The sequence below is a fragment of the Camellia sinensis genome, chromosome 8, assembly GCF_055761805.1.
Source record: "Camellia sinensis isolate YWXY chromosome 8, ASM5576180v1, whole genome shotgun sequence".
Lineage (NCBI taxonomy): Eukaryota > Viridiplantae > Streptophyta > Magnoliopsida > Ericales > Theaceae > Camellia > Camellia sinensis.
This window is the reverse complement of record NC_138968.1, coordinates 170,275,554-170,300,481: the sequence shown is the minus strand read 5'-3', so window position 1 is coordinate 170,300,481 and position 24,928 is coordinate 170,275,554. Positions and strand designations below refer to the sequence as shown.

Here is a 24,928-nt window from a genome sequence, read left to right as displayed (position 1 = left end):
AGGCCACTAATCCTGGCCGGTAGGCCACACCAGTGGCCGGTAGCCAAAGGTGGTGGCTGACAAGTCACAAGGGTCTACAGGCTTGAAGAACTCTGGTTTTGGTCCAAAACAAGGCAAGAGGTGTGTAAGGTTTGAAAGGCTCAAAGTTGTGGTGTTCCGCTGAGGACTTCCGACCACTTAACAAGCATACACGCATTCATCATTAGGTGTGCAAGTGGTGAGGTCCAAGTCGTAAGGGCGGTCAAAAATGAGGTGTCTTCATTCAAGCCGAGAACGTCGTTCTCAGTGGAGTTGGATAGATTTGAGGCCCCAAAGAGATTTTATATGCCGAGATTCTAGATTTATGAGATTTATGACAATAAGTCTGATCCGAACTTTCATGTCGGCTTATATTTAAATTTAATTACTTTGTATAGCAGGAATGAGCAGTTGCTGTGTAAGTTGTTCCTTTCATCCTTTGGAGAAATCGCTGCGGATTGGTTCCACAATTTGCCGAAAGGAACTATAAAGAGTTGGGAAGGCCTGACTGAGATGTTTGTAGCCAAGTTTGTAACAAATAAGTTGCAGCCACTAGGGGTAGAACCCCTACTGGCTTTGAACATTAGACAGGGTGAAAGCCTCAGGGCTTACGCCAAACGGTATTATGAGGTGTTCAACCGAATACTGACATGCAACCAGGAGCTGGCGGTCGTATCTTTCAAAAATGGCCTGGAAGATGAATGCCTGCTTTGAAAGTCACTTGCTAAAACTCTACCAAAGAGTATGGAGGAGCTCATGGAACGAATTAAGAAATATGCCAGAGCAAAGGAAGACACACATGGAGCAAAGGCACCAAAGTAGGAGAAGAGAAACGGCTCGCCGAAGCAAGGCCAAGGTAACGCTGGTTTCAATAGGCGGGAAATAGGGTTGAAGGCTATACAGGCAGTCACCATGGTATTCAGGATCCCATTCTACAAAGTTCTAGAAAGGATCAGTAACCAACCGTATTACAAAGCGCCAGAGAAGATCCTTGGCGAGTTTATAGGAAGGAGCCTTGGGAAGCATTGTGCTTACTATAATGAGGATAGGCACTTGACTCAAGGATGTAAGGTTCTGAAGACACACTTAGAGGATTTGGTCAGACAGGGTCACCTGAGAGACCTAGTAGATGAGGCCGGGATAAGGGAAGAGCAAGCAAGGCTATTGCATGCACCGGCAAGGCTATCGCATGCACCGGCAACACCATCTCCACCACCGCCACTGCAGCAAGTAGATGAACCTCGAGTGATCAATATGATTCACTCAAAGGTCAATGAGAATGATGTATGTGGGGAGACTCAGAGGGTAAAGCATCTACAGCATGTGTATCAGGTCCAGCAAAAGAAGCCTAGGACAATGGTTTCTTTTACTGAGGCAGACTTGGATATGGTGCAACATCCACACAACGATGCCCTGGTGATAACGCTAAAGATTAGAGAGTGCCAGGTGAGGTGCATACTGGTTGATCAAGGCAGTTCTTGTGACATCATGTATGTTAGATGTTACAAGGAGCTTTGCCTTCACCCAGATGATCTGGAATAATCCAACAGCTCGATGGTTGGATTCAGCGGAACACCGACATGGCCTCTTAGTGCCACGAATTTGGAGGTTCAGATAGGCACCAAGAAGGTAAGCACGGAGTTTATAGTAATTGACACCACATTCCCTTACAATGTTATCTTGTTTCCTCAACATTGCACCAGTTGTTAAGATTCCCAATCGAACATAGAATTGAGGAGGTCAGAGGGGATCAAGTGCAGGCAAAAAATTGTTCCATGGTAACAATGAAGTCCACCTGCAACGTGCGAAAAGTAGAAACAGTTGAAATTGAGACAAGGACATGAAGGTCCTAGATGATGTCGACAAAGAACTAGCTGACAAGAGTGGGGAGGCTTTGAAGAAGGTTCTGGTCCAGGAAGATGATGGGAAGCGCTTCTTCCTTCTCGACTCAGGCTTAGCCGAGGAAGAGGAAAGAAAGTTAGAAGCTTTTTTGCAAGCAAACATAGTGTTTTCCTGGACACCCTATGAGATACCTGGCATCAACCCCAAGGTCACTTATCATAGGCTCAACGAAGACAGGTCAGCTAAATCTGTCATCCAGTGGGTAAGGAGGCCGACATTAGTACATGTGGAAGCAGTTGAGGAGGAAGTGGACAAGCTGCTAGAAGCCCAGGCCATCCGAGAAGTACACTATCCGACCTAGTTGTCCAACACAGTGGTAGTGAAAAAAAAGAACGGCAAGTGGAGGGTCTGTGTGGACTTCACCAGCCTGAATAAGGCTTGCCCTAAAGATAATTTCCCGCTGCCTAAGATTGATCAGTTAGTAGATACCACTTCAGGGCATAGGAGGATGAGTTTCTTGGATGCATACAGAGGCTACCATCAGATAGCAATGTATGCCCCAGATAAAGAGAAGACGACATTCATCACCCCGAATGGACTCTATTGTTACAGGGTAATGCCTTTTGGGTTAAAAAATGTAGGAGCAACCTACCAACGGTTAGTGATCAATATGTTTAAGCATCTGATTAGGAAGACAGTAGAAGTCTACATTGATGACATGGTCATGAAGACCAAGGAGCCTGGGAATCATCTGGCTGATTTAAAGGTAGTTTTTGATATGCTAATAACTTATCAGCTCTGATTCAATGCTTCGAAATGTGCATTTGGAGTCAGGCCTGGTAAGTTTCTGGGATACTTGGTCACTAGAAGGGGTATTGAGGCAAGCCCAGATCAAATCAAGGCCATCCTTGACTTAAAAAGCCCAACATCAGCCAAGCAGGTCCAGATTTTGACCTGCAATGTGGTAGCCCTGAACAGGTTTATCAGTCGAAGTTTTGATAAGTGTAAACCATTTTTTAGTTTGTTGAGAAAGGCCACAGATTTTTTATGGATAGAGGAGTGTGAAGTCGCATTGGCCGACTTGAAAATGTACTTAACAATAGCTCCAGTTCTGTCAAATCCAATACTTGGAGAGGAATTGTTCCTATACTTAGTAGTTTCAGACCACGTAGTGAGTGTAGTGGTAATCCGAGAAGAGGAGGGAGAACAAAAGGCGGTATACTATGTGAGTAAAACCTTAGCAAATGTAGAAACCAGGTACTTGCCCCTGGAAAAATTGACACTAGCCTTGGTGATGCTTTCAAAAACTTGAATCACTATTTCCAAGCCCACAAGATGGTGATATTGACGGAGCATTCGCTAAAGCCCCTGTTGTAGCATGGAGATGTAACAGAAAGAATAGCCAGATGGGCAGTGGTGTTGGGCCAATATGACCTGGAATTCAGGCTTAGAACAGCAATCAAGGGCCAGGTTCTAGCCGACTTTGTGACTGAGTTCACTCCTGGTGCTATCCCAAGGCAGGCTCCGGTGAGCCGTGGCTTAGGATGTCTAGAAAAACCAAAAGAAACACAACTGGGGCAAAAGGACCCCACGCCAGCAAAATAGAAGAGGGCAGAGCAACCAAAACCCTACAATATCTACATTGGTGACTCCTTCTGCCTATTTGTCAGAAAGTTCAAACCATCAAGGAGTGGGGCAGAAGTGGTTTTGATATCGCCAAATGGGCAAATGATAGAACAATCAATCCATTTGGGATTTAAGGCCTCAAACAATGAAGCAGAGTATGAGGCACTGATTACTGGACTAAAGTTGGCAGCAACAATGGAAGCCGATGAGGTGATAGTCTTTTGTGACTCCTAGCTTATTGTGAATCAATCAATGGGCGAGTACGCAGCCCGAGGTGAAAGGATGATAGCCTATGTCAAAGAGGTTGTTAGGCTGCTTGGCTATAGTAAGTTAGCCAAGATGATAACGGTCATGCTGATTCCTTGCCTAACATGGCTAGTGCAATAAAGTCAGGGGAACCAAGGACAATCATGGTTAATTATTTAACAAGACCAAGTGTGGAGCCTCTGATAACAAAGTATGAGGTAATGTATGTAGAAATGGGTCTAAGCTAGATGGATGCAATAGTGATGTTCCTTAGGGATGGAAAGCTGCCAGACGACAGAAGAGAGGCACACAAGACCAAGTTGAGGTCGGCCAGGTTCTACTTGTCAACAGAAAGCCATTTATACAGAAGATCCTTCACTGGACCTCTTTTGAGATGTGTGCATCCCTCTCAGGTAGAGGACTTTTTGTATGAGATCCACAAAAGAGTTTGTAGAAGCCATGCAGGGGGCAGGTCACTTGCCCATAGAGCCATATCTCAGGGATATTGGTGGCCATACATGCAAAAAGATGTTGAAGCCTATGTCAGGAAGTGTGAGAAATGTCAAAGATTTGCACCTTTAGTACATCAGCCAGTAGCAAATCTAAACCCAGTGTCTAGTCCTTGGCTGTTTGCCTAGTGGGGCATGGACCTAGTAGGACCAACTGCCACAGGAAACTAGACAAAGAAAGTTCTTGTTAGCAGCCACAGACTACTTCACGAAGTGGTTTGAGGCTGAACCCTTGGCCAAAATCTGAGATGTGGATGTGAAGAACTTCATTTGGAAGAACATAATCACCAGGTTTGGGATTCCAAGAGCCATTGTAGCAGACAATGGCACTCAGTTTGACAGTAAGCTGATCAAAAGCTTCTGTGCAAAGTACAAGATCAAGAATTATTATTCCACTCCCAGCTTTCCCCAGAGCAATGGATAGGTAGAGGCATCCGACAAGACCATCTTGGATGGGATTAAGAAGCGGCTGGAAGCAGCCAAGGAAAAGTGGGTGAAAGAATTGTCCAATGTACTATGGGCATATCGGACTACGTCGAGAAGATCAACTGGGGAGTCTCCTTTTGCCATAGCTTATGGTACTGAAGCAGTCATCCCACTGGAGGTTGGCATCCCTGGAATCAGAACCCAGGGAGTGAAGAATGGCACCAACGAAGCATTCCTTGCCCGAGATCTGGATCTGTTGGAAGAAAGAATGGAGAGAGCAGCAATTCAGCTTGGGGCATACCAGCAGTAGCTTACTAGGGCTTACAACAAGAAGGTCAACCCAAGGGAGTTCAAGGTTGGGGACCTCGTCCTTAGAAAAGTCGTCGACAATAAAAAGGATCCTAGGGAGGGCAAGCTTGGCCTAAACTAGGAAGGGCCTTACCTAATCATCTCGGTCGCTGGCAATAGAGCATACCGGCTAGAAGACAGTGATGGAAAGGAGTTGCCAAGACCCTGGAACACTTGTAATTTGAAGTTTTTCTGTCATTAGTTTTTGTTTTTTAGAGATTTATGTAATTAGCCAATGTTTTAATAAAACACTAGCTTGATTTTGTTTTCATATATTATTGTTGATACCGGTGCGATAGGACTGAGAAAGTCTTATGACGATGTTCCCATGATGAACATGACGAATAACTTAGACTTATCATATGGTGGAGTTAGATAATACTTGCCATATCATAGAGTTGAACTAAGTTGGCGATATTTCTGAATGAAACATGACGAATAACTTAGACTTATCATATTGTAGAGTTAGATAATACTTGCCATATGATAGAGTTGAACTAAGTTGGCGATGTTTCCAAATGAAACAAGACGAATAACTTAGACTTATCATATGGTAGAGTTAAACTCAACTTGCCCTATAATAGAGTTAAACTAAGTTGGCGATGTTTCCAAATGACACATGACGAGTAACTAGGACTTGCCACGACAGTAGAGTTGAACTAAGTTTGATTTAGTCAGATTAGCAGAGAAACTGAGGTAGGAAACCTCGTCTAATCTTTGTTTGAATCAAACCTCAGCAAAACAATGGAGTTACATTCTTAATATGAATATAAGTGGTACTTAGGCTCACATTAGGGGGTAGGAAGCAGGAATAGGCTTGACACTTGTTGAAATTTTTGGAAAAATTTACAAGTTAGAGTAAGCCGAGGTATCCAGATAAGGGACACTCGAATTGTTTGTTACCTGAGATCACTAACTCGGTTGTCAAACCTGGGAGGGTTGAAAAGGTGAGGTCTTGATAAAAGACAGCAAGTACAAGTAAGGAAACAATACTTATTGATTATTCAAAGAATGTTTCCGAAGTGCCGGTTGGCCAAGATCACCTAGGCTGGACCCGAGATGAAGTGCATCCGAGGTGATACACGTTGGATGTGTTCCAACCCGAAGTGATTACACAGTTAAGGTATACTTGGAAAAATTGCAAAAATATTCTAAGCGTGGAGACATGCAAGGTATAGAAGCAATGAAGTAAGCATACACACAAAGAAGCATTCAACACTTAGAGAAAAAGAAGCATGTATTCATAGAAAAAACTTGTTCAAACTACGGAGGAAAGGGCACATCCTATTTTAGCATTGATACCACTACCACTGCTTTCTCAGATTTACCCATCAAAGCATTGTAATTCTTTCAAATTGCCAAATTGTTGTGTTTGTCTAGTGTGTCATGGTTCTATTTCTTCTCAAATCTCAACCATAATTGATCTTTGTTGATGGCCTTGTCTTTGTATGTGTGTATGTGTGTGTTTGAAATTCAGGACCTTCAATAATATTGAAGAACTAGTTGCAGACTATGAAAGCAGGCAATTGCATCTTGGTGATCTGAAGCCTGCTTCATCAAAAGCATTAAATATGATATTGCAGGTTTTCTACCTTCTTTGATCTGCTCTTTTTTTTCCTAACTCATGTTTCATATTGCCAGTTTTGGTGATTTGGTCACTCTAGTCTTTAGTCCTCTCTTAATTAAAAGTTGATATTGAATCCATGATTTTTGTTGCTTAGTTTATTGTAGATCTTTTGTATTATATCTAGCTCTGGATTTCAAGTATTTTGGGCTGATTCACCCCTTCATACCTTTTTTCTACTCAATTGGCCCATCTCTTATCGATTTTCATTATTGTCTTGTAACCTATGTTACATGGACTAGGGTACGAGTGTCGGGTGCAGGTGCATATTTGATATTGGACCTATCAAACCTCAAACTTAAGAGTATGCAGACTCAGCAAAAAAATAGTCATATTTTTATATTTTTAATCAATTATGTGAGATTCAAAAATGATTTGACACATTTTATAACAATTATACAATATGACATACATATAATGTTAGTGTTAAATACAAAAATATAAGAATTGTCCAATGAAGAGTACTGGACACATTCCACACATATGTCTTATTCGTTACCAATACCAACATTAAACAAGGAAGTTGGAAAATCATGCGTTTGATGTGATAATTTATTTGTTTGTTACCAGCTTTAAACAATAATATAGTAATACTCTGTGCATTTCTTTCGAAGTCTTTCAAAGTATTCCTCTTGAAATTGGCATGGAAGGATACAATGTCATCTATGGACTGCAATAATCATCCTCGATGAGTAGGCTGGTTGTGGTTCTCTTGTATGTGCAAAAATCAGATTGCCAAATTGACCTGTGTCGTCTTGTCTTAGATTTTCCAGAGGGGGAATCAATTTCCCTGGTTTGGAAATAAATGTCACTTGTTTTTATAGAGATTGATCATGGTTTTTCTTATTCTAATACATCGGGCAATGGTGGACTACTTTTTGTCCATTTTATTATCATCGTTATGACTTAACATTCCTTGTACTCTACAGCCTGTACATGATCATTTCAAGAATGATCCTGCTACTAAGGAGCTATTGAAAAGGATAAAGAGAATTCACCCTATCCTATTCAAGGTTTATCTTCCATATACACAATAACATGAAATGAAATGAAAATGAATCAGAACCAAGTCTCTATTCATACTCTTCTTCTCTTCCTTTTTGTACTTAAAACTTGAGCTCCTTTGCAAATAGGGGGGGTCATTTATTATTTTGTTGTGCTGTGTTGTTCTTTGCTCATACTTTTCTTCTCCTCATCCTTCCGCCTTTGGTTTGATCCTCTCTTGATAATGTTGTTCTTATATTTTATTCAGGTATAAAGTTAAGTTGGCACCATTAAAATCTGTTATTGATGAATCATGGGTTGAATTGTATGGATATGATTCAAAATCCAAATACACCAATCATTGTTATGTCTTGCATTAAATTGGAAAACCCATATGCACTAATCTTTAAAAAAAAAAATCCCAAAAATGTTAAAGATTGTTCATTTCTTACATAGAATCTGTGTGTGTTCATGAGGGATGGTGAGAACGAGAGCTTCTAAAAATCCAATGAAACCCATTTACCAAAAGAGGTATGAGAAAATCCCCAAAATGTTTGTGTGTGTTTGATGAGAAATGGTGAGACAAACAGAGAGCTTCTAAAACAGAGAATGAAATATCTCCACTTCCCCTCAGCAAAGTCTAATTGTTGACATCTCGTGACTAGTAACCCTGCATTTAAAATAAAATACAAAACATTGATTACATCAATGCAACAAAAAGATTACAAATGTAATCTTAATTCAATAAAATTGAAAAATAAACCTTACAATTCATTAAAAAATTTACAGATTAGGGTTGCTGCTCTGCAGCAGCAACTGTTGCGCACCTTATTGGGCTCATTTTAGGGCCCAATTCAATAATCTAAACCATTCATATTTTAGAAAATATCGAGTATAACATAATTGTAAAAAATCACGTCAATCGGATATAGTTGGCCCTTTCATCAAATCACATTTGTATTAAAAAAAAATGACAAATGTAATTCGAAATATAAAACTCAATGCAAATGTGATTTGATGAAAGAGCTAACTATATCGATATCTGATCGACGTGATTTTTAGTAGGTATGTTCTACTCGATGTCTTCTACAATATGAACGGTTTCGATTATCGAATTCGGCCCTAGAATGAGCCCAATAAGGTGCGTAACAGGTTCTACTGCGCAGTAGTAACCCCAATCTGTAAATTTTTTTAATGAATTGTAAGGTTCATTTTTCAATTTTATTCAATTAAGATTACATTTGTAATCTTTTTGTTGCACTGATCTAATCAATGCTTTGTATTTTATTTTAAATGTAGGGTTACGAGTCACGAGATGTCAATAGTTAGATTTTGCTGGGGGAAGTGGAGATGTTTCATTCTCTGTTTTAAAAGCTTTTTGTTTGTCTCACCATCTCTCATCAAACTCACAAACATTTTGGGGATTTTCTCATACCTCTTTTGGTGAATGGGTTTCATTGGATTTTTAGAATCTCTCTTTCTCACCATGTAATTCATTTAATATCCCTTTGGTGTGATTGACATAACAGATGTCGTTTCTATTCTATCTCTTTCTATGGAAAGTTTAAAAATCATCATATAATAATCTAGAAATTGCAGTAGAAAAGAAAAAAAAAATGAGCTTTGTGATGATTTTTAAACCTTTTTTACTAGGTAATCTAGTATTCTTATGTATGAAGATAATCAATTCGGTCATTGTGGTCAAACTCTATTATGGATTTCTGACCACATTCTCCACAGGGCCCTCTTATCTCTTCCTTCTCCGAGCTCAGGTTATGGAAGAAGGAGAAGAAGGAACCAAGAAGAAGGTATCAGCAACAACTGGTTTTATTACGGGACAGCTCATGATGTTCATATTGATCTATTATGCGCCAATGCATCTAGCATTGGGTAGACCGCATACAATAATTGTCCTAGCTCTACCCTATTGTAGACACCCCATTTTTGACCACCCTTAAGACTTAGGCGCCACTGATTGATCACTCGATAATAGAAGTTATGTTATCCAATCGTTTGATTTCTTCAGCAAGAAGAGCTTCTAAATCCCAACCTTACACCCTATTTTGGACCAAAACTATTTTATACCTCAAAACCCTCATTTTCAAAATATTTTTGAAAATGTTTCTACGATGTTCCGAGGCTCGCATTTCGTTTAAAATATTGCACTTTTTGGTAAACCGAGTAAGGACAAAGTGGAAATAAATGAAAGAGAGGTGAACTCTTTGAAAAATATTTAAAAATATCTTATTTAAAGGTTTGGATTTGAAGAAAATAAGAGGGAAGTGAAGAAAACTAGTCAAGGAGGAAGTTATGCATCAATCCGTTAGGAAAAAATTTAGCAGCCTTCACTAAAATAGGAATATCACTTCGCACAGTTAGAATTTAGATGTGAGGCTGCAACCATTGGAAATTAGACTTCCGAAGATTCAATTTAGACTCAAGAATGACCTAAAACCGAGTCCGAATGAGGGCGATATGCCCATTTGAAATTGGGCCTGAAAACAGATTTTTGTGGCCGGCCATTTTAGTTGCCTGCCGGCCAGTAGTGAAACTTTTGCCCCTTTTTGAGTAGATTGACCCATTGGTGGCCGACCGGCACTAGTAACCTGTCGGCCACAAGTGTCAAAAAACAGACTTTTTTCAGATATTTGTGCAGCTGTTTTCATACTGCTCCAGTTGTTTCTATATTGATATTTATGAGAAACTAACATGTTTTTCTATATATAGATGACCAACCTCTCATATTTCAAGGTTAGAAAAATTTTGGGAGCAAAAATATCCTCTATCTCTCTCTCCCTTGTAACTTGCATAGCCTTTGCCCAAACATTGTGGACCAAACCTAGAGAGCTTCTTGCTGAGGTGATTTGAGCTTGAATTTGAGCTCTTGAAGCACTTGAGAGTGTGAAATTGTTTGTTTATGACTTAAGGGTTCATTCCTCTTCAAGTGGTTTACCTTCTCTTACCTTTATACCATCTTTACACCATTTGTTTTCCATCTTTTCTACTATTTTTTGGACTGTTTACAACCTTTATTTTACAACCAATAAAGGTTGAGGGGTGGTTCACCTTTCTTTACACCTTACTTTCAAGGCCTTTACCCTTGTGTTTCCCACCTTTACATTATCTTTTTTTGAGCTTTCAAACACTGATTTTCAGAGTTATTTCAGCAGCTAAAATCATGTTTCCAAGTTCAAAATTGGAGGGGTTAGCCTCCCCTCCTTGTGTCTTGCTTACTAGTCCAGCATACTTTATGTTTTAGCTTATTGTCCTAGCCGTTTTTGCGTTAATTCTAGCATGTTTTAGGACTTATTTAGCACTGTTTTAGGACTATTTTTATGTGTTCATTGCATTTGAGCCTTATATTGCATGCTTGTAGTGTAATTGCCCATTTAAGTTTAGTGTGTTAGGCCTTAGACACCATCTTATTTGAGTTGATTGCATTTATTTAGTGTTTTTCTTGTTCTCACCTTTAATCACCTCTGCAACCTCCCTCATTTCTTGGCTTTTTTCTTTGCTTTGAAAGTGGTTTCAAACTATTTGTTTGTCTAAGCATAAGATTGAGGTGTCATGCTTAATGGTTTAATCCCTTTGGGGGTTCATTACAAATGGTATGATGTCTCTTTCATGACCAAAGTAACACTTGGTTTGAGCCCTCTTTCTATTAGAGGACTTAAAATTCACTTGTGGACTTAATTAATTAAAGAATGGAAAAGTAATTAAAATGAAGTAATAAAATTGGTAACTGAAAAAGGTACAAGATAATGACTTGTTTGGGTTCAATCGGACGTTAATTGAACCCTTGAGTCTTAGTCGTTTCATACTCATTAGTGATGAAAACGGTTCAAGATTCATTGTCAACTATTTCCCTTGATCTTTTATGATAGGGAGGCAGTTTTGAGAGTCTTGTTTTGTTGCATTCATTGAACTTGCACACTTGATTCTTAAGCCGTCATGCAATGAAATTGCGTCCATTGGTGGTTTGTGAATCAAACTTACTACTCCTTTGAGCTGTTCAAATGATAAGGAGGGGTAAATTATGCAAACAAACCCTTGAGAATACCCTGTCTCTACTCTGTTTGCTCTTTGTTACAGCCAGGAAGTTTAGTCATCAGTGGCCGGCAGGCTACCTTCAGTGGACGGCAGACACTCTACCGGCCACCAGTGCAAAATCAAGCAGTGTGCTTTTGAAGCAGAACAAAGTTGGTTTGGAGGTGGGAATTAGTGCAAATGTTCTACTGTGCAACAAAGGCATTCAACAGCAGAAACAGAGGCTTTTTCAGGTGGAAACCGCATTCATGCATGAGCCCTCCGTCGCTCCTCGGGATCCGTGTTGTTAATATAATGTTGTGCTTAAAATAGTGGCTTTGTAAATAATTAGTTAGAATAGCTAATTCGTCTCATGTTGTAATTATTTTAATTAGCTACAATAATTAATTAATTTTGTTTGTAATAATTAGTTAAGTAGTTTAGTTAATTATTCATTTATTTTGTAATAGTTAATTAATTAACTTAGCTAGTTAGCTAGTTAGTTCATTCGGACTCTCCTTCGTGAGGGCGCAATGTTGTAATAATGTACATGTCTTCCAACCCCACGTCTTTCTCCCTTTTATTTGGCTGCTTACGATGGTTAGATTAGGACATCATATTTTGTTTAGCATCGCTCATGCCTTGCATCCACTTGTATTGCATACACCGAGGCTCGGTTCCTCATTCTAACAGCATTGTTAGTTTAACGCTTCTTTGGATACGTGCTTAGACCGCATGCTATCAAATTGATTCATATGCCATATTAGTAGCCAAGCTTAGTACTTGTATATCGCATGTATTGCTTTAGTCATATTACCTAGTTAGGATCATGCATCTTTCTAACTTTATCATCTCTTTTTGGCTTGGAGTACTAGGCGAGCCTTTACTCGCTTTAGCATATCACATCTGTGTGATTGTTGTCATGTCTAGCATGCTTTCCATGAGGCTAATTTCTTAAGTGCTATAATTGCTTGAATGCCTGTGGATAAAGGCTAACTGCTTGAATCGGAATAATTTGAGCAAATGTTTATATGTGATCACTTTTTCAAGTGATACATATTCGAAACAATTTTCAAAAACAAACATGAATCAAGTGTTCCAATTCTTACGATTTGGTCTATACTTGTGTGTGTGCGCATCACATAGTAATGCTAGCCTAATAAACCACAACAACAGCATATAATGTGTATAAGATTCATATCATGATTAGTAGAGTCCGATCTTTGATCAGGCAAGTGCGGGTGCTCAATTCATGACCTTCCCCTCTCGTACCTAAGTTCCCCAGTCGAGACAATCTTGGTGATGACGGACACGTGGCCTTTGGCACGAGTCATGGGTTTCCTAAATTTCTCCAAAAAATATTTAGGTGGCGACTCTGAAATCTAGTAATTTGATTCAAAATTGATTTTCCAAAATATTTGATGGATTCAGACTCTTTGGCGTTTATCTATTTCACATTGCGCTTGTGAGATTAGATTTACAACCGCGGGAGTTCAATACTGTAGGACTTATTTGTCTTCCAAAAGGGAGCTACGAAAAAGTCGAGCTATAGTTTCCGGCAACTCTGCTGGGGATTTAGAGAACTTGACTCGAAAATCATGATGTGAAATTTTATCTACACTTATATGTTCTTTGCATTACATTTGCATTGGTGCGTTTAAGTCACTTTGTTTGCCATCTGCTATTCCTAGACGGTTTGCCAGAGGCTTGTCCAAAAGCTTGCCAAAAGGCTAACCGGTCGTGGGCTTTGCCATGTTGGGAACACAACCCTTGGATCTGGACTGCCGCTGTACCGTTTGATCCTCTTTTTACTTCTCAGTGTTAGGTGTGAGAGGTATATTAGGTAGTCTTACTGAGATACCCCTTTGACCATTTGGCCTAGCTATATATAGTAAAGCCATAGTGACTGTTCCAACTTAGAATATGATACTCTTCCATATGCAGGATGATGTGCTACCGCTTGTTTGAGTAGTAAAACTGTAGATCACTCCAAAGCTAGGACAGAGAAACCCTAAACCTCTCATAGGTGTGTTTTGAATGCTTTTGTGCAAAATGTGAACTCTTTGGGAATGTATGATGCAATCTTTGGAGAGTTTTAATATTGAGGTGATTCCTTTCAGACTTGAGGGTCATATCAGAATCAGAATTTGGGTCGAAATCCAGGGATTTGTGTTTGATATGGGTGAATGCTCAGCAAAACCGGAACCAGAGTCCAAAGTTGTATCTTACACTGCTTTGACCAGCATATCCGATATCCCGGTCTGATAGAGCATTTATTTTTAACGCTAGGTTTGTCTGAGCCAGAGAATGAGTAGTACCTGCCTTAACCCATCACAGTCCATCCAATCCCAAAAAAAAAAACCCCACTCAGCAAAGGTCCAGTCCATCTGTCCCCAAGAAGCCAACTTAGAAAAGATCCAGCCAATGCCAAAAGACTCGCTTTAAAAAAGCCCAATCCAATCAAACCCATCTAAACTAATCAAATTCAGCTGCATCAAATATAACCAGGTCAAAATCCTTGTTAGGCAGCTCTCAGCTTACACCCATCCATTTCCCTAATCGCCAACTCAGTACACTCATGATGGCACAGAGTCTAGAAGAAGTTGTGTCCATGATAGTGGCGTTAAACCAGGGAATAGCCATGCATGATGAGATAATGCTGAAATGCAACACCTATCTGGGGCATCTACTTCACATCCAGTCCTGGGCCCCCAACCGAACTTTGACCTAACTCCGCCAGCTAAAGATTTGCAAGGTCCAAATCCTCAAGAAGGGTTGGCTGAAGCTCGAGTTTTCAGACCCTTGGTGCAGCCTAATGAGGGGCTTTATCTCCTTGATATTAATGATCTTGACCCAACCTTGTTAAAAATTGCTAACCTTGAGAAGCAATTCAAAAAGGCACAGGAGATTACCTCCATTCCCAACATTGAGGATGGGTACACCGAGGCTGCCGTAAGGCTCCCAAACAGATTCAAAATGCCACACATTGACCGTTTCGGCAGGTATGGAGATCCTATGGTACATATCCGGCTTTTCTTGGATGTCCTGAAACCGATGGGTCTGACTAAGCCTCAGAAACTCTCTCTGTATGGAAGAACCCTGTCAGTTATAGCACCCACTTGGTATGCTAAGTTGGAGGATAAAGTGAAGCAGAACTGAGAAGAATCGGCTGAGACGTTTGTCAAAAAGTATTCTTACAATACCCAAATAGAAATGACCACTCAAGAGCTTGAAGCAACTCACCAAAATCCTGTACAGCCTTTTGTCGAATTTGTTGCAAGGTGGAGAGCAAAGGCATCACAAATGACAGATCGCCCTTCTGAGAGGGACCAAGTGCGGATAGTGGTGCAGAACCTTAAGCATGATATGTTACAAAAGTTAATAGTTGCTCCACTAGTCACTTTCAAAAATTTGCATGAATTAGAGATTCAGATTGAGAGTGCATTTAACGGAGGGATTATTCCCAGAACAAGCGAACCAATGAGGGTTTTTTCCGGGAGAACCAATGCTAGCAATAGTACTATTTCCAAACCCACTGAAATTAATACCGCAGCCACCAATCCCAAAACTGTCGACCCTTTTGCCAATACCAACCCACAAATAGCCAGCCCAACCCGAGCTCAAGGCAGAACGTTCACCCCCCTTTATATGAGCCTAACTAATGCACTAAAAGTCCTGATGGAAAGAGGATATCTCAGACCTCTCGATCTCCAACCTCTTCCTGAACCACTCCTTGCTAGACATAATCATACCAAGTACTGTGTGTACTATCAGCAACCCGATCATGGCACCGATCATTGTTACCACCCTCGTCATGAGGTTCAGAATCTCATTAATAACCAGATAATAGCTCCACCTCAAGACCCCAATGTTACCACCAATTCACTTCCCATCCATGACCAAGTATTTCCTTCCCACCTTAACCTCATCCATACACTACTTCCTACCTTCAATCCTAGCATATACATCACCCCAGCCCATTTACCCAAGCTTGAGGTGTTCATTCCAGAAAGTACCAATTTGTGCATGATGGATGCACCCAATCTGGTTCGGGTACGCCAAGAGCGCCAAATGGTCGAACCCACTACTGCTGTGATGTTGGGAATGATTGAAACCTTCAAAGAACGGTGGCAGATTTAACATTTGGGGTTTCGATCCCCTCAAAAAGCTCCTTAATCCTGGGGCGAGCTGCGGTTGAAAAGGGCCAACCCAAAACTATCTCAAGTCTGGGTGATGACAAATCAACAACAGATGGGCCTCGCTTCGATATAGCCACCCAATCTCTTGGCCAAGCAAAAGCAAGTGGCAAGAACAAAGCCAAGACAAGTATTGATCCCTATGCACAACTTTGGTGGGCTATTAAGACTTTGGAGGTCAAAGGATTGAACAAACAGCAAGTGCTTGAAGTTGTTGCAAAGACTGCGGATAACACTTTTGTCGCTCAGAATGAGAGCATTTTGAATCAGGGGGCAAACAATGGAAATGGATGCTTTACCAGAAACACCCATCCTAATTCCAGTCCCAAGCCTATGAATACCTGACCAACACCCGCCACTCCATTTGCTAATATTTCCAAACCTAATGCTCCCTCTTCCAAAAAATGAACCTTCGCCCAACTACATATGAGTCTAACCTATGCATTGAAGGTACTAATGGAGAAAAGGTATCTCAAACCACTCAATCCTCAACCTCTCCCTAATCCTCTACCACCTACACATGACCCTAGCCAATATTGCATATTCCATCAGCAGTACGATCATCATACTAACTGTTACTTTCGCCTTCGCCATGAAATTCAAGACTTGATTGACAATAAAGTCATCACCCCACCTGAAAATCCCAAAGCTGTCAATAACCCTCTCCCTGGCCACAATAGATTGCCATTCCATAAAAAAAAAAAAAAACCCACCCACAGCTTGCCAATAACCAACCATTACCGTAACCAACACATTGTACCTGCCAATGAGCCCAAACACATTGTGTTCATTCTTGAATCTTCTGATTCTGATCTGAGCAAAAGAAACAAAATCTTTGAAGAGATGGAAAGTTTGCTTGATCTTGGTGAGTTCAAGCTTAATGAAGTAGTGATGCCAGCACTAGTGGTTGGAATAGTGAATCTCAGTCTCAGTCTCAGCTAGGGGAATTGTTGAAAGCACAGGGGAAGGACTAGGGGCATGGTGAAAATCAATTGTTTCGGTAAAGAAGATGTGTGGGGACAACGTAATTATGAGATTCAATCTGTGAGACCCGATTTGAAAGTCAAAAATCAACCGTTCTGGGTGTGGATGTGTATTGCTGAATTGAAGGCATGTCTAGACCTTCCCGTGGGCTACTCAAAGTTGTTTTTGAAATTTTATAGATAGACTTAGAGAAGGAAAACCCCTTTTGTCTCAGAAATGCTTATCTTGTTTTGAGTTACGTCTTGCAAATAGTTGTGTTGTGAGTGTTATTTTCTTTGCCTTTTCTTGTGCTGTTACGTCATTTGAGTCTTTTCCTTTGAGTCATTGTTGTGTACCCTCAGGTCTTCATCTTTACAAGGAAGTGGGAGTCAAGTTTCTGATCATTTTATTGTGCCTATAGTGATGCATGTGTAACCTTTTGCAAATAGAAAAAGGCTTTAAATTTGTTTTTGAATTTGTTTTTTGAATGAGATTCTGTTAATAAGCTCGAGTATTGAGAATGATCCCCCAAATGATTTGAGCGATGTCTGACTTATTGGCGCAAAGTCATTCATGATTTCAAAAAATTTAAGCTGTTTCTTTTGCAAAACTTGCGAAGATAGGCTTAGAATTATGTGTGGTATTCTACATTGTCATGGGGATTCTCTTCGCCGTTAGGCGATCATGTTGGCCAGCACAAGGTGGCTTTTAGACCTGCAAGTACAAGGCGAATTTCAGACCTTATAATCATAGAATTGCTCCCCTGGTGTTTTCATTATTTCAAAGAGAAAAGGATAAAATAAACCTAAAAGAAAGGAAAGAAAAAGGAAGAAAAAGAATAAAGGAAAAAAGAAAATAAGAAAAAGAATAAAGGAAAAAAGAAAAGGAAAAATGAAAAAAAAAAAAGTAAAAGAAAAGAGTCAACCATCAAGCTAAGGGAATTCATTGGAATGAAATCCAATCAACCATGAGGAAGGTCACTTTTGTTTGAATTTGGGAAAGCCAATGCAAGAAGGTACCACATTACAAGAAGAGCCAGCTCTGAAAATGGAGCAAAAGAAAGGAAGAAGACATGCATAAAAGAATGAAGAACCAAGCTCAAATCATGGCAAAGCCAGTTCCAGTGTTAGGGCAAGGATGACTATTGATCAAATTCACCACAAGTGTTGTAACGCTATCCTTCAGAGGCTCGCTAGGCCGAAAACCTGAAAGGGCAACCTAGGCAAAAGTTAGAGCATGAAAAATGAGAAATCAAAAAATATAGCTCGCAAGGTTGAAAACCCTGAAAAGGTGACTTTGGCAAAAGTTAGAGCGCAATAGAAGAGTGTCAATACCTGAGTGAACCTCCGCTATGAACTACGTTGACCTGATTCCCATTCTTGGGATACGTAGGCAATTTCATCCTGAAGTTTGGTCTCAACCATATCTATCTCATCCATCTCAACTCAATCATCTTGCCCAATTCACGTCGTTAACTTCGCATCAATCCATGAGCTACACCGACTGCTGTGTATATCATATACTTGCACTGGGTAAGAAAGAACTAACGTGAATCAACAAGTGGAAAAATTTTCAATACTTGAACTTATCAGTGGAATCTCTATCTTGAGCAAAATAGAAATCAAAATTGAGTTTTAAAGGGAGCATAAGTAATACTAGGAGCACTATGAATGATCAGTTACCTTGAGTCTTTTTCTGTTTTTGGGTTAGTTGTGAGTTCTGTTGTGTCATGCCTGGTGTTTGTTTCAATCTGCGCTTTTCATCAAGTCACCATAGTGTGTGTAGACTACCTGAACTTCCTCCACGTGCGAGGGCGCGAATTGGGTTCTAGCTACTACAGTTTGGCCTCCTGTCACGGTTCTGAATCTAATCTCACAAAGTGCAATGTAAGACTGATAAATCACCAAAGAGTCCAAATTCGACAAATCGTTTTGGAAAATCGATTTTAATCAAAAGTGCCAAACATGGACTACTTTGCCAGATTTCAGAGTCGTCACCTAAATATTTTGTTTTGAGAAATTTAGGAAACCTTGACTCGTGCCTAAGGCCACGTGTCCGTCATCACCAAAGTTGCCTCGGCTCAGGAACTTGGGTACGAGAGGGGAAGGTCCTGAAATGAGCACCCCCACTTGCCCGATCAAAGATTGGCCTTTACTAACATGATATGTTGTTTTTGAAAACACATGTGTTCTTATTTTGGTTTATTAATCTAACTTACTATGTGATGCGCACAATACACAAGTATAGACTAGATCACTCAATTTGGAACAAAACATCTCATGTTTGTTTTTCGAAAATGGTTTGAAGTTGCTACCCTCAAGTAGGCTAAAATGCGGATTTGCCACCCTCAAGTGGGCTTAAAATATACTGATTTGCCACTTCAAGTGGGCTTAAAACTCACATTTTGATGAATTGTTCCAATTCAAGTAATGAAGCCTTCATCCATAGGCATTCACGCAGTTAGAGCAGTTAAGCAAATAGCCTCACGACAAGCATGCTATCATGGCAGCATACACATCTCATGCAGTATGCTAAAGCATAAACACTCATAGTGTACTCTAAGCCAAAACATAAAACTAGTTAGAAATCATGCATGATCCTAGCTATGTTAGGATGCCTAATGCAACACATGCAAAATGCAACTAAATAGGCTCGGCTATGAATGCAACAATTTGATATATGTATTCAAGTAAGTGTATTGAAATACGATGCAGTTTGAATGATGCGCTGAGCTCGGTGAATGCAAGACAAATGAATAATGCATGCATGCAAGTATAAGGATGCTAATCAAAACATGCCCTAAAACTAACCATCGAAAGCTGATAAGTAAAAGGGAGAAAGACGTGGGGTTGGAAGACATTCACACACACACACACACACTTATTACAACATTTGCCCTCTCGACGGAGGGTCCGAATAAAATGAGAGCTAACTAGCTACGCTAATTAAGCTAACTATTACAAACCAACTAATTAACTAACTATTCTAGCTAATTAATTATTACAAACCAAATTGAATAACTAGCTAATCTAAGCTAATTAGAATATTACAAAGCACTAAGCTAAATTAATTACAGCACAGGTAATTAACTACAACTAGCTAACAGAAGCGATAAATGGCCTCGCAGACGAGGGAGATATGTATGCTTGGTTGCGTCCTCCCGGAAATCCACCGCCTTGCCTCAAGACGCCTCTGTTTGCACTCTTTTGAATCTTTAAAAATTACACCGATTTCTAAATTGCTTCTTTCTGATCTTAAGAACACCTTGAGGGCTGAAATTCCTCCTGTTGCTGCAACAGAGCACAGACAGTGTATTTGCAAGGAAATATATACACTTCCACACTCCTTATCAAATCTCAAGCTCAAAGGAGTATGGCACTTGACTCTCGAGCCAACAACCAAGCATTTTCAATATGTGGTGGCCAAAGGATCAAGCTTGCGCAAAACTTAATGAATGCACACATAAGACTCGAAAGTTCTCCACCCTATCATGCACAATCAAGGGCGTCGGTGACCGAGAAATGTGACACGTTTCATCACTATGAGTATGAAACGTCCCACATTTCTCGTGTTTGGATTAACGTCCGATCCAAACACATGCAATACAAACAACATGCTTATCTTGGCCATGTTTTACTTGATTCATTTTGTTTACACATTTTGGATTACCAATTAGTCCCTTAATCGGTTAAGTCCAAAAGTGAGAGTCCTCTAGTTTTGAAAGAGTGAATTAGTAGGACGCAATGGCATATATTTCAGCACTGAAATGACATGCTAAAGACGCTAAATCATGCAAGACATGCATGCAAGGCATGTTAAAGGCCAAAAATACTAAGGCTAGTGAAGAGCATCACACAAGAGGCATGCAATATCAAGCACAAATGGTCAAACTAGCTATGGACAGACCTAAAACATGCCAAAACAGAGGTCAAAACATGCTGAAATGATAGCCCAAAAGTTTAGACAAACATGCATGCAAGTTGGCTCACAAGTGAAGCATAAGGCCCAAACCTCAAACACAACAAAAGGGCGATAAATGCGAGAATATGGCAGAGGTATATGGTCTAAAATAATATGCCAAACGATGCTATGCCATGCAAAAAGCTCAAATATAACATGTTAGAGGTCTCAAAGTGCAAGGCTAACAAAGCCAAATACACTATAGCTATGCAAAGCCAAGCATGCATGACCAAAACCACTCAAATCAGACCTAAAGCATGCTAAAACATAGCCAAACATATGCTGGAGTATAGCATACACATGCTAGATCAATAGGCTGAAACACCGAATACACTAGGCTAGTGAACAAAATTGCACTACAAGTGCAAGGAGCATGCAAGAGGCAACCAAACCAACCCAAAACAGAGTTATGACATGGCAAATAATGGCTAAAAACATGTTTGAACTAAGCAAATTCAAGGCACAAACACATGCTACTTGGCAAGGCTACAAGTAGGATTACACTACATGTACAAGAAGCATTCAAGACGTGACCAAGACAGCCAAAAACTGAGTTATGGAAGGTCTAAAAAGTTACAAAAATGAGCCTAAACAAAGCCACTAAGAAGTAGAAAAACATACTCTTTTGATAGGCCATCAACACATGCAAACAAGAGAAGAGGATGGGAGGGACCACTCCCACCCATTTGGGACCTCAAAACCACCTTTCCACCATTGAAATTCCTCTGAGTTTCAGTGGTAAGAAGGCAAAAAAGAGATGATCCCAAAGGCCTTAAGAGATGGCACAAAGCAAAGCAAAACAAGCCACCAAAGGGGGTAAACCACCCCTAACTCAAACTAGGCCTTAAACAACCATTTTAAACACTTAAAAATAGAACTTTTTGCAGTTGAAAACTAAGCCTAAAATAGCATGCAAAGGTGGCTAAGAGAGTAACCAAAACAAAGCTTTAAAAAGGGAAATGAGATTACCTTTGAAGCACAGTAACAACAGCACCTTCTTGAGCCAAAAACTAGCCTTTTAAAGCTCCCACAAGGCCCTCAAGCACCTCAGCAACAAGGTAGGAGTGTTTGGCTAAGAGGTTGTGTGTAAAAGTGTGAAGAAAGCTCACTTCCAAGCACTATAGAGCACAATATATATATATATATATATAGAGAGAGAGAATTCTAGAGAGAGAGTCAAATTTTGCTTCTCAAAATTCTGAACCCTTGAGAATGGGGAGGCACCTCCCCTTTTATAGAAATGCAAGACAAAGTTTGCTCAAATCCCTCCCTACACGTGTAGAGAGGATGCATTCTGTGCCTAACAGCTGGCACAGTTGGCACCAAAAATATCTGCAGAAAGTGAAAAATGGCCGCTGACCACTCAAAGTGGTCGACCGACCACCCAACCTAGTCGACCGACCACCTTAGGTGGTCGACAAGGGAAAAAACTAGTCGATAGAGCAAAAAGGGGGTCTCCCAAGAGAGGAGAAGGTGGTGGCATGCTGCAAACCACTTGAGGTGGTTGACCGACCACCCATCCTAGTCGACCGACCACCTAAAGTGGCTGACAAGGGAGAAAACTAGTCGACATGGGAGAAAAGTGGTCTACACCACTGTTTCTCCCTCCAGGCAAAAGGGAGGTGTTAGGTTTTTATTCTTGGCAACCCCGTTTGACAAAACTCATTTCAGATGTATTTATTTTCGCACTTTTATTTCAGTGAGGCTATGAGTTTATTAGATGCGAATCCAAACCCGAATCGAACCATGGAGAGAAGTTTGTGATGTTAATGCTTTCAAGATTGCCACTTCACTGATTATTACGGGGGTCGAGCTCGCGGCCGAAGCAAAATGTAAAATTGCATTCAAAATTACATGTCCGTCGTTGCTCGCTCGAGCCAAGGAATTCTCGCTCGAGCTAGGGCTTGCTCGCTCGAGCCAAGGAATGCGCGCTCGAGCCAAGGATTGCGTCCATACAAAAACCTGAAAGAGTGTATTCCTCGCGCGAGCCAAGGATCCGTCGCTCAAGCCAAGGCACTAGTAGAAATCATGAAAAATACACTCCTAGCTCGAGCCAGCAAAGCTTCGCTCGAGCGAGCCTCAGAATCCGGATTTCTCAAGGAGTTTGTTTTCTTCCCAATCTAGGATTACTTTTTGTTCTCTATAAATACTTGGTTTTCTCCCAAAACTAAGTGATTTTGATTGAAGTTCTCCAGATCTTATTTTTTGGATCTTAAGGTTTATATCTGGAGATATTTTGTTTGTTTTCTTTGATGCTTTTATTGAGTCTTCAACTCATGATTTAAAGAGAGTACATCAAAGGTTTGTTTGTTATACACAAAAGAGAGAGTTGTTCTTCAGTTGTGGATTCTGAAGAATTCGAGCCTAAAGCTTTGGTGGAATCCAGAGTGGCTCATCATAAAGACAATTCCGTGGTGAAGATGGGGTTGGAAGAGGCACATAGAGGTTGGTTCAATTAGGCGTTGTGGATTCGCTAGGTAATTGAGAGTATACCTGTGTAATTCCTTTAAATCTTCTTAGTGGATTGTTCTTGTGGCTGTTGCCCGTGGTTTTTTTATCACAGTTGGAGGTGTCCAATTGTGGTTTTTTCCACGTAAAATCGTTGTGTCTCTTTGTCTTGATTGTTTGATTGGGATTGTTATATTCTGCTTAAAATTGATACATAATCACAAATCAACATCTAGGGGATTTCTAGATTTTTCAGGAGGGACCAAGAGTTGGCTTAAAACAAGCACAAAACCAAGAGAGTTCAGAGACTTAGAGGCAAGGCGCGCAACCGAAAACCTCGGGGACTCCAAACGAGCGTGAACATGCGCAATCATCGAGCACTCAAACGATGACGTCCAAGTCTTTAAGACGGTCAAAAATGGAGTGTCTACAGTGTGTCTGTTGTTCAAACGCGCTCTTCATCGAGTCATCCCAGTGAGTTTGTTGCTCAAAAGTTCAACAGAGTGGCATGGCCAAAATTCCATACACGAGTGTTCACTCCAAACTCGAAAACAAGTCCATGTGTGGAATTCATAAAACAAACTGAGAGTGCCCATACAAGGGGCATCGCATTCATGATCATTGCAAAGTGTATATGAGGAAACCGTCACTGCTTTGGATAAGACTAGAGTAAGTTCTCAACATGCTGGAGCAGAAGAGAAGCATGAGTTTGATTAGTTGGCAACTGTTCTAGGATCTGAGGATCCCCATTACATGTGCCTGCATAATGTTGAAAATAGTGGCCAGTGGCTAGACACTAGGGGCAATTTTCAGTACATCTGATCGGGCCATCAATTGAACAAGGGGCATGAACCCAAACGGTGGCTAATGACTAGACACTAGGGGCAATTTTCAGTGCATCTGATTGGGTCATCAATTGAATAAGAGGCATGAACCCAACCTATCTCTCAGTCTGCCAAAGCCATTTGCCGAGCACTTTCCCTAGATTAAGGTAGTTTACCCCTATGTTGATTTTGATATGATTCAGCTTTCAAAAATTGTCTCCGACCATTTCAAAACTCTCTTGGGATTGCCATCTTCCCTCTGATTAGTACATGTGCTTTATGCCTGGATGCTCGTACACTGTCTTGTGCATTTCACCTTGTATCACACTACCTTGTGTAAACTTGCATCACACTGTTTTGTGCATTTAACCTACATCACACCTTCCATAGCACTGTCTTGTTCATTCACTTGCATCGCACTGTCTTGTGCACCCACCTCACACTATCTTGTCCACTTTGTATTGCACTATCTTGTGCACCTGTATCGCACTATCTTGTGCACTTGAATCGCACTATCTTGTGCACCTGTATCGCACTATCTTGTGTACCCTGCATCACATTGTCTTGTGCACCCATATCGCACTGTCTTGTGTAACTTGTCTAGCACTGTTTTGTGTGCCTGCATCGCACTGTCTTGTGCACTCATTGGATCTAGGAGACCTTAAATCCTCTAAAGGTGCAATTCCTTTGGTGTTTGTCATGTCCGAACAACTTCTGGTGGTTTAGTATAGCCACCTGCCTATGTTTGCGATGAGTTCCTAGGAGACCAACTGAGACGGTGGAAACTAGAGTTCAAATGGCCAAGGCCTAGAACGCAAATGTTTAGAATTTCCGAGACTAAAGTCTGGTTTAAATACCTAGGGGTATATTCTCGACTTGAAATCTGTA

The 24,928-nt window shown here is 40.5% G+C and overlaps 1 pseudogene across 1 annotated transcript in view; it reads left to right on the top strand.

Moving 5' to 3' along the window:
• The window catches only part of LOC114285305 (tyrosine--tRNA ligase 1, cytoplasmic-like), a 226,879-nt pseudogene that overhangs the window by 82,757 nt on the left and 119,194 nt on the right, over nt 1–24,928 (top strand). Inside the window, exon 9 of the transcript XR_014339219.1 lies at nt 23,880–23,889. The product of XR_014339219.1 is annotated as a tyrosine--tRNA ligase 1, cytoplasmic-like (transcript). The remainder of the gene's footprint in view (nt 1–23,879; nt 23,890–24,928) is intronic.